The sequence below is a fragment of the Taudactylus pleione genome, unplaced genomic scaffold (assembly GCF_031769625.1).
Source record: "Taudactylus pleione unplaced genomic scaffold, aTauple2 ptg000671l, whole genome shotgun sequence".
NCBI lineage: Eukaryota > Metazoa > Chordata > Amphibia > Anura > Myobatrachidae > Taudactylus > Taudactylus pleione.
Genome location: NW_028285073.1, coordinates 6,697,501 through 6,709,667, shown reverse-complemented (window position 1 = coordinate 6,709,667; position 12,167 = coordinate 6,697,501). Strand labels below are relative to the sequence as shown.

General features: G+C 41.4%; 1 protein-coding gene across 2 annotated transcripts in view; it reads right to left on the bottom strand.

Moving 5' to 3' along the window:
* PRDM2 (PR/SET domain 2) overlaps positions 1-12,167 on the bottom strand; it is a 128,976-nt gene that overhangs the window by 24,562 nt on the left and 92,247 nt on the right. The gene's annotated exons all lie outside the window — the stretch shown is intronic.

Here is a 12,167-nt window from a genome sequence, read left to right as displayed (position 1 = left end):
ACCGGCTCCGATAAGAGCCCGGCGATCGGTATGACGTAAAGTGATCGCATAGGCGATCAGTTTACTTTGGGGACCGGAAGTAAAATACGAAGACTATGCTATGCGCATCATGATCGCCTTTAGCCCACCGGAGAGGAACTGCAAGATCCCTCTCCTGCAGGGCTGCCCCACTGAAGGGAACGGACTAACACCACCTGAAGATGGTGGATAGTCCTATGCATGCAAGATGCAAAATGCTACGCTCCACAGATGAGGTTAAATAACATCCCCATAGAAAACGATGGGGAAGGCTGGTAGCCAGAAAGCAGGAGGCATCTCAGATATCTCCTGCTTTCTATATTGGTACATTTGATGGATACTTAAACATGTGTAAACAGCAGTTTCTGCATATATTAAGGGCAGAGTTGTTTACAATATAGGCCCCTTAATCTCTGCACACATCTCACTTTAGATTATGAAGTTCAGTAGGTTATAATGCCACCCTGCAAACAAGCGAGCAGATACGATAGCTGACACCACTACTTAATGGATAGACTATCAGTAAGGAAAATCTAGCCAGATGTATTATTACACTGAACAAACATAACTGAGGCTGCCCAGCAGCTGTGAAGAGCAGTCACTGGCTCTCCCAGTGTAGTACACAGCACACCATGTGCTTTACACAGAGTAACTGTACATTTATAGAAAGAAGTGCAGAAGAACCATGCTGGCTGTCCAGCAGGCTGCAATCAGATGCATCTCAGTAAGAGATTTGACACTGCAATACTGCAATGCCAGCTATGTATACATAAAAAGCAATAAGAGAAGGCAGCACATCGTGATCACTGGTCTTACGGTCAGTTTTCAGATCATCACATGTGAAAGAAAGGCGTATAAATAGTTAATTGGGGAACAATCTCAATGCTTGAAGGCCCTGCAAATGGGACAAATTAAATAAAAACATTCCACTGGTGAAGCATGCAACATTTCACTGCAAATGTGGAATGGAGAAAATATTTAGTTTAACAGTTATATTTTGTTCCCTACTAGGAGGTATATTAATGCGGGTGTGGCCTCAAAATTGAAAGTGTGAAACATGCTGGGTTTTCCACTCAATACTAGTGCCGCTCTAAATTTTGAGGAGCAGGGGCTGGCTGGCAACTTTAAGCCTATGGGCAAACACAAGTATGTGGCCCTCGATTTTCTACCAAATCACTGCGACGGAAAAAATAGTATAATACATTTCTTAGAGGCGTGGTGTATCTAATGTGGGTGTGGTCAGAGGTGTGGTGTATCTAATGTGGGTGTGGTCAGAGGCGTGGTGTATCTAATGTGGGTGTGGTTTAAATAGCCATAGAAAATACTTGTTATGCCAAAGAGCTATAAGCAAATACATAACCTACCAGCCCCCTCTGACAAAACAGAAGCTATACTAGTGTCCTCTCTTCAATACAGAAACCATAACAATGACCTCTATAGAATAATTAGACATAAAACCATATCCACAATCTGGACGCCTCTCCTTGCTAATTAAAAATCTGCCCCCCCCTATTAAATTAGACCCCAGATTTCACATACCCAAACCTCCATTATTAAAATTCCTACCCCAGATATGCCCCCCCCACACTCCTGATTAGAAGCTGTACTTCAAATATGATAACTACCCTTCTCCCTCATGAAATATCAAACCACAGATTTGCTCCCTCACACACACAAAATTCCCTCATTAAAAATAATGCACAAGAGTAAAAACACACACACCTCCATTATTAAAAATAATGCCAGATACCCTCTCATTAAGCACCCAAAATATGCCTCCCCTTTAGGTGAACAGGCGGTCCAGCCGGCGTTGGGCTGAGCAGAGTGACCTGTGTCTTCACATCACGCTGCGTAGCACGCACAGACGGGGAAGGGTGAGCCGGGTAGCGTCTGAGCACTCTGCTGGAGGTGCTCAGCGCTGTCCGGCATCTAAAAAGAAACATTTATGGTCATTCCTGGAATCGGGATTGGAATCTTCCAACCCCGGGATTCAATTCCGGCCATTTTTAGGTGAAAATCCTGGAATCCAGCAGATCCCGATCCCGGGATTGACCTCCCTAAACCGAACACAGTGGCTGCATCACAGGTATGTGACAGGTGGCCAGGAGACAGATAGAAGATGCTCCCAGCTCACTCTAACTGTATGAATACCATAAATGGAGCGGTCAGGGAGCATCTTCTCTCTGTCCCTCAGCCATGTGATTCAGGCTGCAGCCAGCAGACGGCCCTTAACTTTAGAATGGTGGCGGCCCAGAGAGCAGATGTCACCCTGCCCCCCAGCACAGCCCCGCCCCTGGTCAGAAGCCCATGCCTTTCAAAAACAAACAAAAAAAAGACTGCAGCCATTTCCACACTGAAAAATCTTATTAGTACTTTAGCAAGCAGATACTTTCCCAGCATCCATGATAAGTTTGCCACTTAGGGAATACAGCTCAATAAAATCTACGAAGATGATAGCAGCATGTCCTATTGTTCATAAATCCTCATTGTACACTGAATGTGGCTCAAACCAAAATTGTCGTGGAAGAACAGACAGTGTGTACACCAGACCTTAAAAGTAGAGATGAGCGGGTTTGGTTTCCAGAGAGCCGAAACCACCCGAATGTCGGATCCAAGCAGGCTCTGAGTTTCCCGCCTGACTCGGATCTCGAAACTGAGGCAAAACGATAGAGTCTGAAATCTCGCGGTTCACGAGCTTTCGTCTCCATGATAAATGTAGTATATAAGTTAGTGCTGTCCGACTCCATTCGTGATCAATTTGTGCTCTGGGCCCAAGTTCTGGAGCATAAATTTTTTTTAAATCAATTGTCTTTTTGTGTGTGTGCGCGTGTATCCAGCCAGCAACGCAACTTGCAACTTAGTGCTGCCAGACTCCAGTCATGATTAATCTGTGCTCTGGGCCAAAGTTCTGGAGCTGAAAAAAAAAAAATTGTCTTTTTTTTGTCAAATTTTTTGTGTGTGCGTGTCAGCCACACCTGTAATTGGCGTAGCTGCGCAGGGGTGCTGTGCTGCTGTCTGTCAATGCAATATTTAATTGCAATGAAAAGTTTTTTGTTTTTTTTAAGTTATTGGGTTACAAAAAGTTGTTTTTTTTTAATCTTAAACAAAGCAGAAATGTTATCCTAACAGCTTATAAAGTTATATGCTCTAAAAAACTAAAGCCTATATTTATTTACAAACATATATAGAGTAGACATCCTAAATTCTAAACCTGTTCTATTCAAAAACATAAACAAAAGTCAGGAGAGGCCTCAGAACATGAAAAAAGATGCTCTAGGTGCTGAACTTCAAGGGATTTCTCCATCATGTTCTGCAGTGTGGAAAGGTTTCATTCACATGTTTTGCCAGAAATTACCAAAGTTTATTACAAGCAAAGGATTCATCTGTCCGGAGTCTGTCTGGGAATTCATGGATCATATTTGGCCTGAATGCACTAAGACATCCAGTGATTCTGTCACTGTGTTCTGTAATACGGAACAGTAAGTACAGACAACATGGAGGCCTTTGTTATTCCGCTGCCTGCATGCCAACCAATACCTCCCAGACTACACCCACTGGGGGGACCAGGTCTTGATAATGACCATCCCCATCTGTTGCTAGGCCTTCTTCTTAGAAACCATCCATCCTGGACTTCCTGTCCAAAAAGGGTGAGCAGGGTACAGGAAGAGGAGCTAGATGTCCCCGATGACATTTTTTTTCTTCTATAATAGATGATGTGGAGAGATAAGAGCTTCAGGTGTTGGAACAGGGGCTCCCATCTATTAGGCTTCCCTCCAGAGAACAGAGCTCTGTTCCTCATGAAGTGTCTATGCCTGAGCTGATAGGTACGTAGTCTCTGTCTGTTGGTAAACACCCTTCAGGAGATGGCAACCCAAAATAACAACAACTATAATATTGTGTCCACTGATGATAACCAGCCTGATCCCTTAACAGCAACATACCCCATATGGCCAACTCATAACATGACACTCAGTTTGCAGCCTCCTCTTCCTTATGACACTAATCCAGTCACCATGGTTGATCAATCAGCCATGTGTGGTCCACCTAATTTTTGGCCTTCTACATGCTGCTAACATTCACATATCTAAGAAGTGGACAGTGGGAACATTGGCAATTTGAAGGCCACTAACTGTTTTTTTTTATGTTCCTGTACAGGTTGGGAAATTTTGTTACAGAACAGAAGGTTTGCAAAAGATTATTTAAGTCAATTGTTTATTTATTTTTGGAGAGCACGCTTCCTGGTCCCCTTCTGGGATGAAAAAAATGAACTCCCAGCAAGCAGGCATGGCGCTCAAGAAAGAATTCCCAAGAAAGACACAACGTAATACTTAAACCTTAAGTCTGAAATGTTGCATTTGCTGCTCTGTTCCGCTTGTTCACAATATCTCATATGGTTAAGTGGACAGTGGGAACAATGGCAGTTTGAAGGCCACTATGGTTTTTTTTTATGTCCCTGTACAGGTTGGGAAATGCCTTTATAAAAGATTTGCAAAGCAGTATTTAAGTCAATTGTTTATTTATTTTTGGAAAGCACGCTTCCTGGTCCCCTTCTGGGATGAAAAAAAATCAACTCCCAGCAGCAGCAGCCATGCTCAAGGATTCTTCTGTGGCAAGGACTGATGTAAATATACTGTATCACATTTTTTTGTAAATGCCTCCTCCCATCCCCCCTCAAATTTTCTTTGGAACCAAAAAGAAATTAAATTTACTACCAATCAACCCTTCCTGTCCCTGCACTACCTTCAACTACATACATACTCCAACTCCCTCAGGCCTCTCTTGAATAATAAAAGGGTTTCCTGATGTGCCATGTTTGAAGTTGAACTGCCATGTGTTTGTGCCGCCCACTGCTGCAGCTTAGCTTAGTCAGCCAGCTATCTTGGTGCAAATTTTGTGCCTAAACTAGATGAACAAATCAATATTGTGAGCTGTGAGGTGGTCAAAATTGACTGGAAATGAGTGGAAATAAAGGCTATTGAGGTTATTAATACTGTAGGAACAAAAAAAGGCCCATTTTATGTGATTTTAGCTGTTTTTTTTACTTTTTAAGAAAAAAATCTAGATCCAAAACCAATACATGAAAACAAAACACGGATGTGAGGTTTTGGCAAAACCAATCCAGATCCAAAACCAGGGGAGATCCAGATCCAAAACCAAAACACAGGGGTTGGCGCACATCTCTACTTAAAAGTAGTCAATGAAGCACTAAGAAGTTTTCTAAACAAACAAAAAAATAGGTTCAATTGTCACTAATAAATATAAATGTTCTGACTAGCTAGCAAAGAGAACATTAAAAAGAGAAACTGCTTCTGGCCTTGTTTATTCATAGCGGAACAAGACTGAACCTGCCGTGCAAATCTGTATGAAGATAGATACACCAGTAACTTATAGAGCACAGCAGAGATCCGGCAAACACCGCAGAATAGAAACAGTAAAGTCTGCAAAGGTTAATGCCAAATCAGCAGGAACACTCAGAAGTAGAAGCTAACAATTGTAGTACAACAGGCAAATCTCCCGTTAAGTGAAGCAACAGAAATCTAATACTATAGGTGCATACACACACGATTTTTTGAACGATTATCGTTAACGATATCGTTTATCGTTCAATCGTTGAAAAAATTGTTCACTTTCTAAGTTAAAACGATGAACGATTATCGTTCATGCGCGTTCACATTTGTAGTTTGTAGTTCAGTCAGATTGACCAACTGAACGATTTTCATTAAGGGAATATGCAAAAATAGTTTGTAGTTAAAAAAAATCGTTCATTACACTTTAAAAAATCTGACAGATAATCGTTCATAAAATTGTTGGTAACAAAATCGTTGTGTGTGTATGCAGCTTATCAACTTGAAAAGCAATCATAAAAAATATTGATGAAATTGTGTTTAGTAGAATGTACCAGGAATTGCAAATGTACCCCATACATTAGTCGATTTCCTAGTAAATGGATGGGCTGCTGTGAATGTAATTGACAGTTACACGTTTAACGATTATTAACCCATAATGGAGGGAATTAGAATTACACACACCTGGTAGCATTTTATTTATAATACAGTATATAAAGTAAGCAGTAGTATCAAAAATGTGAGAATAGTAACAGATGAAAGTAATTACAAGTATGAGGGTGGTTCAATAAACAAGGAAACAAGACCTCGTATTTGAGCATGACTGTTACTGAATATCCAATGTGTTAGGATTACGATGACTTTGAATCAGAACACATTTAGTACTTTATCAGGGATGCAGTTTATTTACCGGCGTCCGGAATCCCGACTCTGTACTAAAGATGGACATCTAAATACAGACGCCCATCTTTAGCCGGACGCCGAAATCCTGACGCCCAGCATCCTGAACGAAGGTAAGCGGGAACTGGTAGCTGTTAGCCGCAGGCAGGTGGGGGGCTACAGGGGGTTTCATTTTAGGCACTCCCGGGGGGACTTGGGGTTAGGCATCCCTGAGGGTTAGGCCAAGGGGAAGGGGGGGGGGGGTAGGATTAGGCACCACTGGGGGGAGGTTAGGGTGAGGCACCCCCCACTGGAGGGTTAGGTTTAGGGTGCGAGAAGGGGGGTTAGGCATAACCGGGGGGAGGTTAGGGTTAGGCACCAATGGGGGAGGCGGGGGAGGTTAGGGTTAGGCACCACTAAGGGAGGTTTAGGGTACTTACCAGCCACAGTCGGAATCCTGATGGTTCGGGCTTCCAGCGTCGGTATTTAGTCCGCCGGCAATACATCCGGCGGCATTACATTATCAAATTCTGTTATGGTTGTACTGACATTTAGGACAAATAGGGCCAGATAAAGGCAGAACATTTTAACATTCCATGAGATTCTTTATTTGTGGACAATGGTCTAAGTGTAAGATAAATAGTCCAATGCCTAAGAACATATGATAAAGGCCCTTTATTTGTGTCACTGTGCATTGGAATATTTGTATCACCTTACTCACTGTAGATATGCTTTAGGTCTTACTAGGGATTCTTTTAGCTGGAACTCAGTACAGGTTGAGTCTCCCATATCCAAAATGCTTGGGACCAGGGGTATTTTAGATAACGGAATATTCCGTATTTTGGAATATTTGCATACCATAATGAAACATCTTGGGAATGGGACCCAAATATACACACAGAATGCATTTATGTGTTATATACACCTTATACACACACATTTATACAATATTTTCAATAATTTTGTGGCTCAAGCAAAGTTTGTGTACAGAAATGAAATTCATTTGTGTGTCATATACACCTTATACACACAGCCTGAAGGTAATTGTATACAATATTTTTAGATATTTTTAGATATTAGACAGTTTGTGTACATTGAGCCATCAAAAAAATCAAAGGTTTCATTATCTCAGTCATGCAAAAATAATTCCGTATTTCCGAATATTTGGATATGGGAGACTCAACCTGTACCTCCAAATGACCCCATAAGCTGGCGGTTTAGGATCGGCGATGTGGCAGCGTCTTTTGGATGTTGTTTGTTTCACTTAATTGTGATCAAAGTACATGAGTGCAAAGTGTACCCCAAGGGATAAATGTAGTGCCACCCACTCACCTCTCCCTGCTTACAACACTGCAATTTCTGTTACCAACGTATTTCAGATGCCACTACATTTGACACACATTATATCAGTCATTCTCACAATGCATGTAGGCAACCAACCTAATATAGAGTTATGGAACATTTTTGACCACACCTATATGATATCAATGATCCAGACCAAAGGATCAGCACCAACATATAGATGCTACAAAACATGGTGTAAAATCACGACAGTAATTGTTGAACTAATGACAGCATGGCGGCGATAACGAGCTGGGCTAATTAACACCACTCCCCCACCCCATGTGCCAGGATGACGCCAAATACAGCAGCACATGGAAGTATCATAAAGGCATTCCCGATGTGTATAGTTATTTACTAAACTAGTTTGACAAACTCCTAAAAAATTAAAACCAGCTATCAGAAACTTAACACCGTCATGAATTCACATATACATATATATGTTCCCCAACCATCTACAGAGTGAGGGTTACAAAAGATTTAGAAAAATGTAATTTTATTTACCAGTAGATAATATATTGCCTACAACAATACAAGGAGGAGAAGAGACTAAATCATTTCGTTATAAACAATACGTAGTAGATAATATTGTTTGGGAGAGACTACAGTGCATAGGTGTTATCAGCAAAACAGATATGTCTGATTTACCCATTCATTCCGAATGATTGTCCAGTCTTGATAACGCTTTAAGTTAAACTGGCCACACAGGTTATAATATGGGCAGCGAAAGGGGCCAGCTGACCTGATATTGAAGTGGGCATGCCTCCAAAATGAGTACAATGACCAGTAATTGGGTATAAATTAGAGGCAATGGTGGTAAATGCAGCTGGAAGAGGACAACACTCTCAGTACCTGGAGAAGCCAGAAACAGATCCAGCTGCTTATTCTGGGAGCCAGATATTGTCCAACGTATCCACCTAGGTATTTTGCCCAAACTGAACAGTGATTCCCGAGGCAGAATAGACTAGATCAGCCGGTATATATGAAGAGTGTATGGTAGTAGTTAACAATCATTATGACTTATCAATATATGACTTTTATAATGACATAACATGAATAGCAGGTGGTGTGGTCTCAAATCCTTATAAAAAAAAAAGAAGATTAAGTAAAGACGTCAGGTGGTGAGGGTATTCAGCCACAAAGCCATGAGTCATGTCTACACATAGCATAGTACACCGTACAAATCAAGGGGCAGATTTCATTAGGCGTAGAAGTCGGCAGGGCAGAGTCTGCTCTCACCTTCATAGGCTGTGAGCAGAATCAGCCCGCCATAATGGGCAGAAAAATGTAAAATAAACGTTGGAATCTGTCCCTAAGAGTACTGTGCGGCTCTTAGAAATGTTAGTGGGCTATCCAATGCGGCCCCCGAAGTTTACCAGGTTTCCTATCAATGCCATACGGTATACCCTGCTCTCAATATTACAGTTTTAGACAACGGCAGTAACACAGAAAAGATGTTTCAGAATCAAAAAGACAATGAAATATTAAAATACAAGTAAAGAGAAACAGTGTTCAGATTACATAATGTGAAGACGGCATACGACAGGCAGGCGACGTGGCTCTTCACGCTACAAAAAGTAATAGTAACGGTTTATTATCCAGCAGATTAGAAGCAAATTGCCAGCGATTTTTAGGGCTCCCCCAGTTATGGATGACCTGGTCATTGCTAATTAACGCTTGCCCCTTAATGGTACCCCTGGCTGATACAGGTTTTTGACACACGCACAAATGATATTATATTTTATATACACACACACACCAAAACTAAATCCTATCCTTAAACAAGATATGCTGCATGTGTAGGAAACAACTTGTGTAACCTCAAAATTGTGGAAACACAATAAAAAAACTACTGTACAGAGCTAGTCTTAGAAACTATCACAAAGTAGTATTTAATCATTAAATGTGTTTGTTCATCCATTCACTTAATGAGAAATGGCTTTAACAAAAAACATACTTTAATTGATACTAAAACTGTACATGCAAATAAAACATTAACACATAATAAATGCAAATTCAATGACACCGAATAGAAGTAATCCAGTCAGCTTGATGTTTGAACATGTATCGTAATGGACAAAGATGTTGCAAGAGAAGTGGAACACATCATTGGAAAACTAACTGGAGTAGTAGTAAGTAAGTTTCTCTTACATATAATCAGTGATTCAGCAAACGAGTATCCAGTTAGTAATGACTTCTCAGTTAGTAACGTATCCAGAACAGTCTCTCTCCGTATAGGTCCCCATAGTATTTAAATAAATAGATCTAAAAAGAAGGTGCCTTTCTTCTTCTCTAAGCGATCATTGTCAGGGTCTTTGCCCAGCAGAAGAAAAGTAAAGTGCCATCATCCCCACAAGGTCATGTGCCGATGCTACATAGCACAGCACCCTCAGGAATTGGGGCGCGGGGGTGGGGTACAGAGGGTGCTGGATAAAAGAAGAGCGAAATCTCAAAATGATCAAGGGAGCTCACCAAGACAAACTCCTAAAAAAATAAGGAGTTGTCCTCACAATTAAGATGATGAAAATACACTGGAACACTAGGTTGTTCCCCACTATCATGAGTAATCCAAGAGGTGCTCTGAGGCACGAGGCACTTGGTGACCACGATTGCTTATAACGGTGGAGAACATCCTAAGTTTATATCTAACAACGATTTTCTTAGCAGGTCAATGATTTTGTGCTTTCTAACGACTACACCAAAGCCACCAAAATGCTGATCTCGGAGACTAATGGGCCTGCACAGGCAATGGAACCAGAATTAGCCACAAAGCTTCATCATTATGTGCACATAATGCTAGAAGACCACATAAAATTAAAGTAGACAGTTTTAGATACTGAAGTGCTGTCCAAGTATTCTCTTGTTGACAGAATGCACCAAAGAAGGAAAATAAGGAAACATAATAACGTATATAAAAGGTTATCAGGGAAGAGAACAGCTAAATATAAAGCCACAACACTGAAATGACCTCAAAACTAGCTCGAAAAACATACACTATATCGTGGTTGCGGTTCCATATGTGAAGGTTACATTATATGCCGGCAAATGACCTCCAGTTACCAAAATATGCAAAATTTAGGAGGAGATAAATACTGAGGTGAAAATCACAGCTGGGATGAAATGTACATTGCACAACTATTCCTGGTATTTAACAAGAAATGACGTACAGAACTCTGATGCTTTTAGGAAATGACCACTAGAACTAAAATATAGCTTGATATTTATATGAAAGGGTGTTGGGGAAGATTTTAGAGTCTATGTACTAAGCCTTGGAGAGACAAAGTGGATGGAGCTGAAGTACCAACCAATCAGCTCCTGTCATTTTTCAAGCACAGCCTGTAAAGTGACAGTTAGGAGCTGATTGGTTGGTACTTTCTCCATTCACTTTATCTCTCTCAAAGGATTAGTACATCTCCCCTAAGTCTGTCACACAGATCGAACACTCAGAGTACCAGAATGCCTTGCACTGCATTAACAATATAATGATCACATTGCTTATCATCAAATGACTATTGTGCTTGTTATGGGGCCAACGCATATTTGTTACTGGCTTTAACCTACAGAAGTAATCCCCAGCAAATAGCGAATAGACCAGTGTCTACGTAAAATGCCCACGTATGCATTTAAAGTTCAAAAACTATACAAGCCTAGCATGCATATAATAAGTTGAGAATCCTAATCTCTGCAAAGGTCTGTACAGTATGTGAACATTTCCAAACATACATTAAGTTACTGAAGCACAATTTAAATCAACTAGCGATATCTGGAGAGTTCAGAATTCATGGGCGCTGCCTTTTAAATATGGTTGCGCTAATGAGGGTATTATGTAAAAATAAAAGGTTGAAAATATCTTTGTAAAAATATTTCAAGCAGTGCATCCAATTAAACGGTTATGTGCGCTGCACCAGATACAGGGTTTCCCACCTTGACAATAATTGTAAATATATATAGTACCTGACTGAGTCACATGCAGGGCCGTAACTAGGGTGGTGCGACCAGTGCCATGGCACAAGCAGGGCAGGGGGTGCTGTTTGGGCTTGTCTATTTTCCTGTTTATTATCATCATCACTTGTAGCTTCTTCTTTTATCCCCAGCATCGCCTGGCCTCCCCTATCTCTTCCTTTGCCCTTCCACATGAACCAACGCCCCTATTTCAAGTGCACTATCTTATGTCCCTATTTAAAAAATGGAGGGGGGGGGGGCAGGGCCGGATTAAGGCTATAGGGGGCCCGGGGCACATCAGACAGGGGGCCCTATTACAGAGGTAGGCAGATGAATTATCTCTCTCTCCCTAATATGTATTTTGTTACCATATAATGTGTGTGTGTGGGTGTATGTTCTGCCGTATATGCTCCCAAATGGTATTACTATACCCCTCACCCCACATAGTGAGCCTGATTCCGAGGTGGGTGCAGCTATGGTTACCAACGGGGGACGCATATTGAATTGCACGGAGATCTATGCAATTTCAATAGGTGTTCCTGGGCGGGGACGTAAATGGCGATGGGCGTGTTGGTGTCGGACGCAGTTTCACGGGCACCGCCGCAGACATTCTGAGCAACCATAAGGTTGCTCTAATGTCTG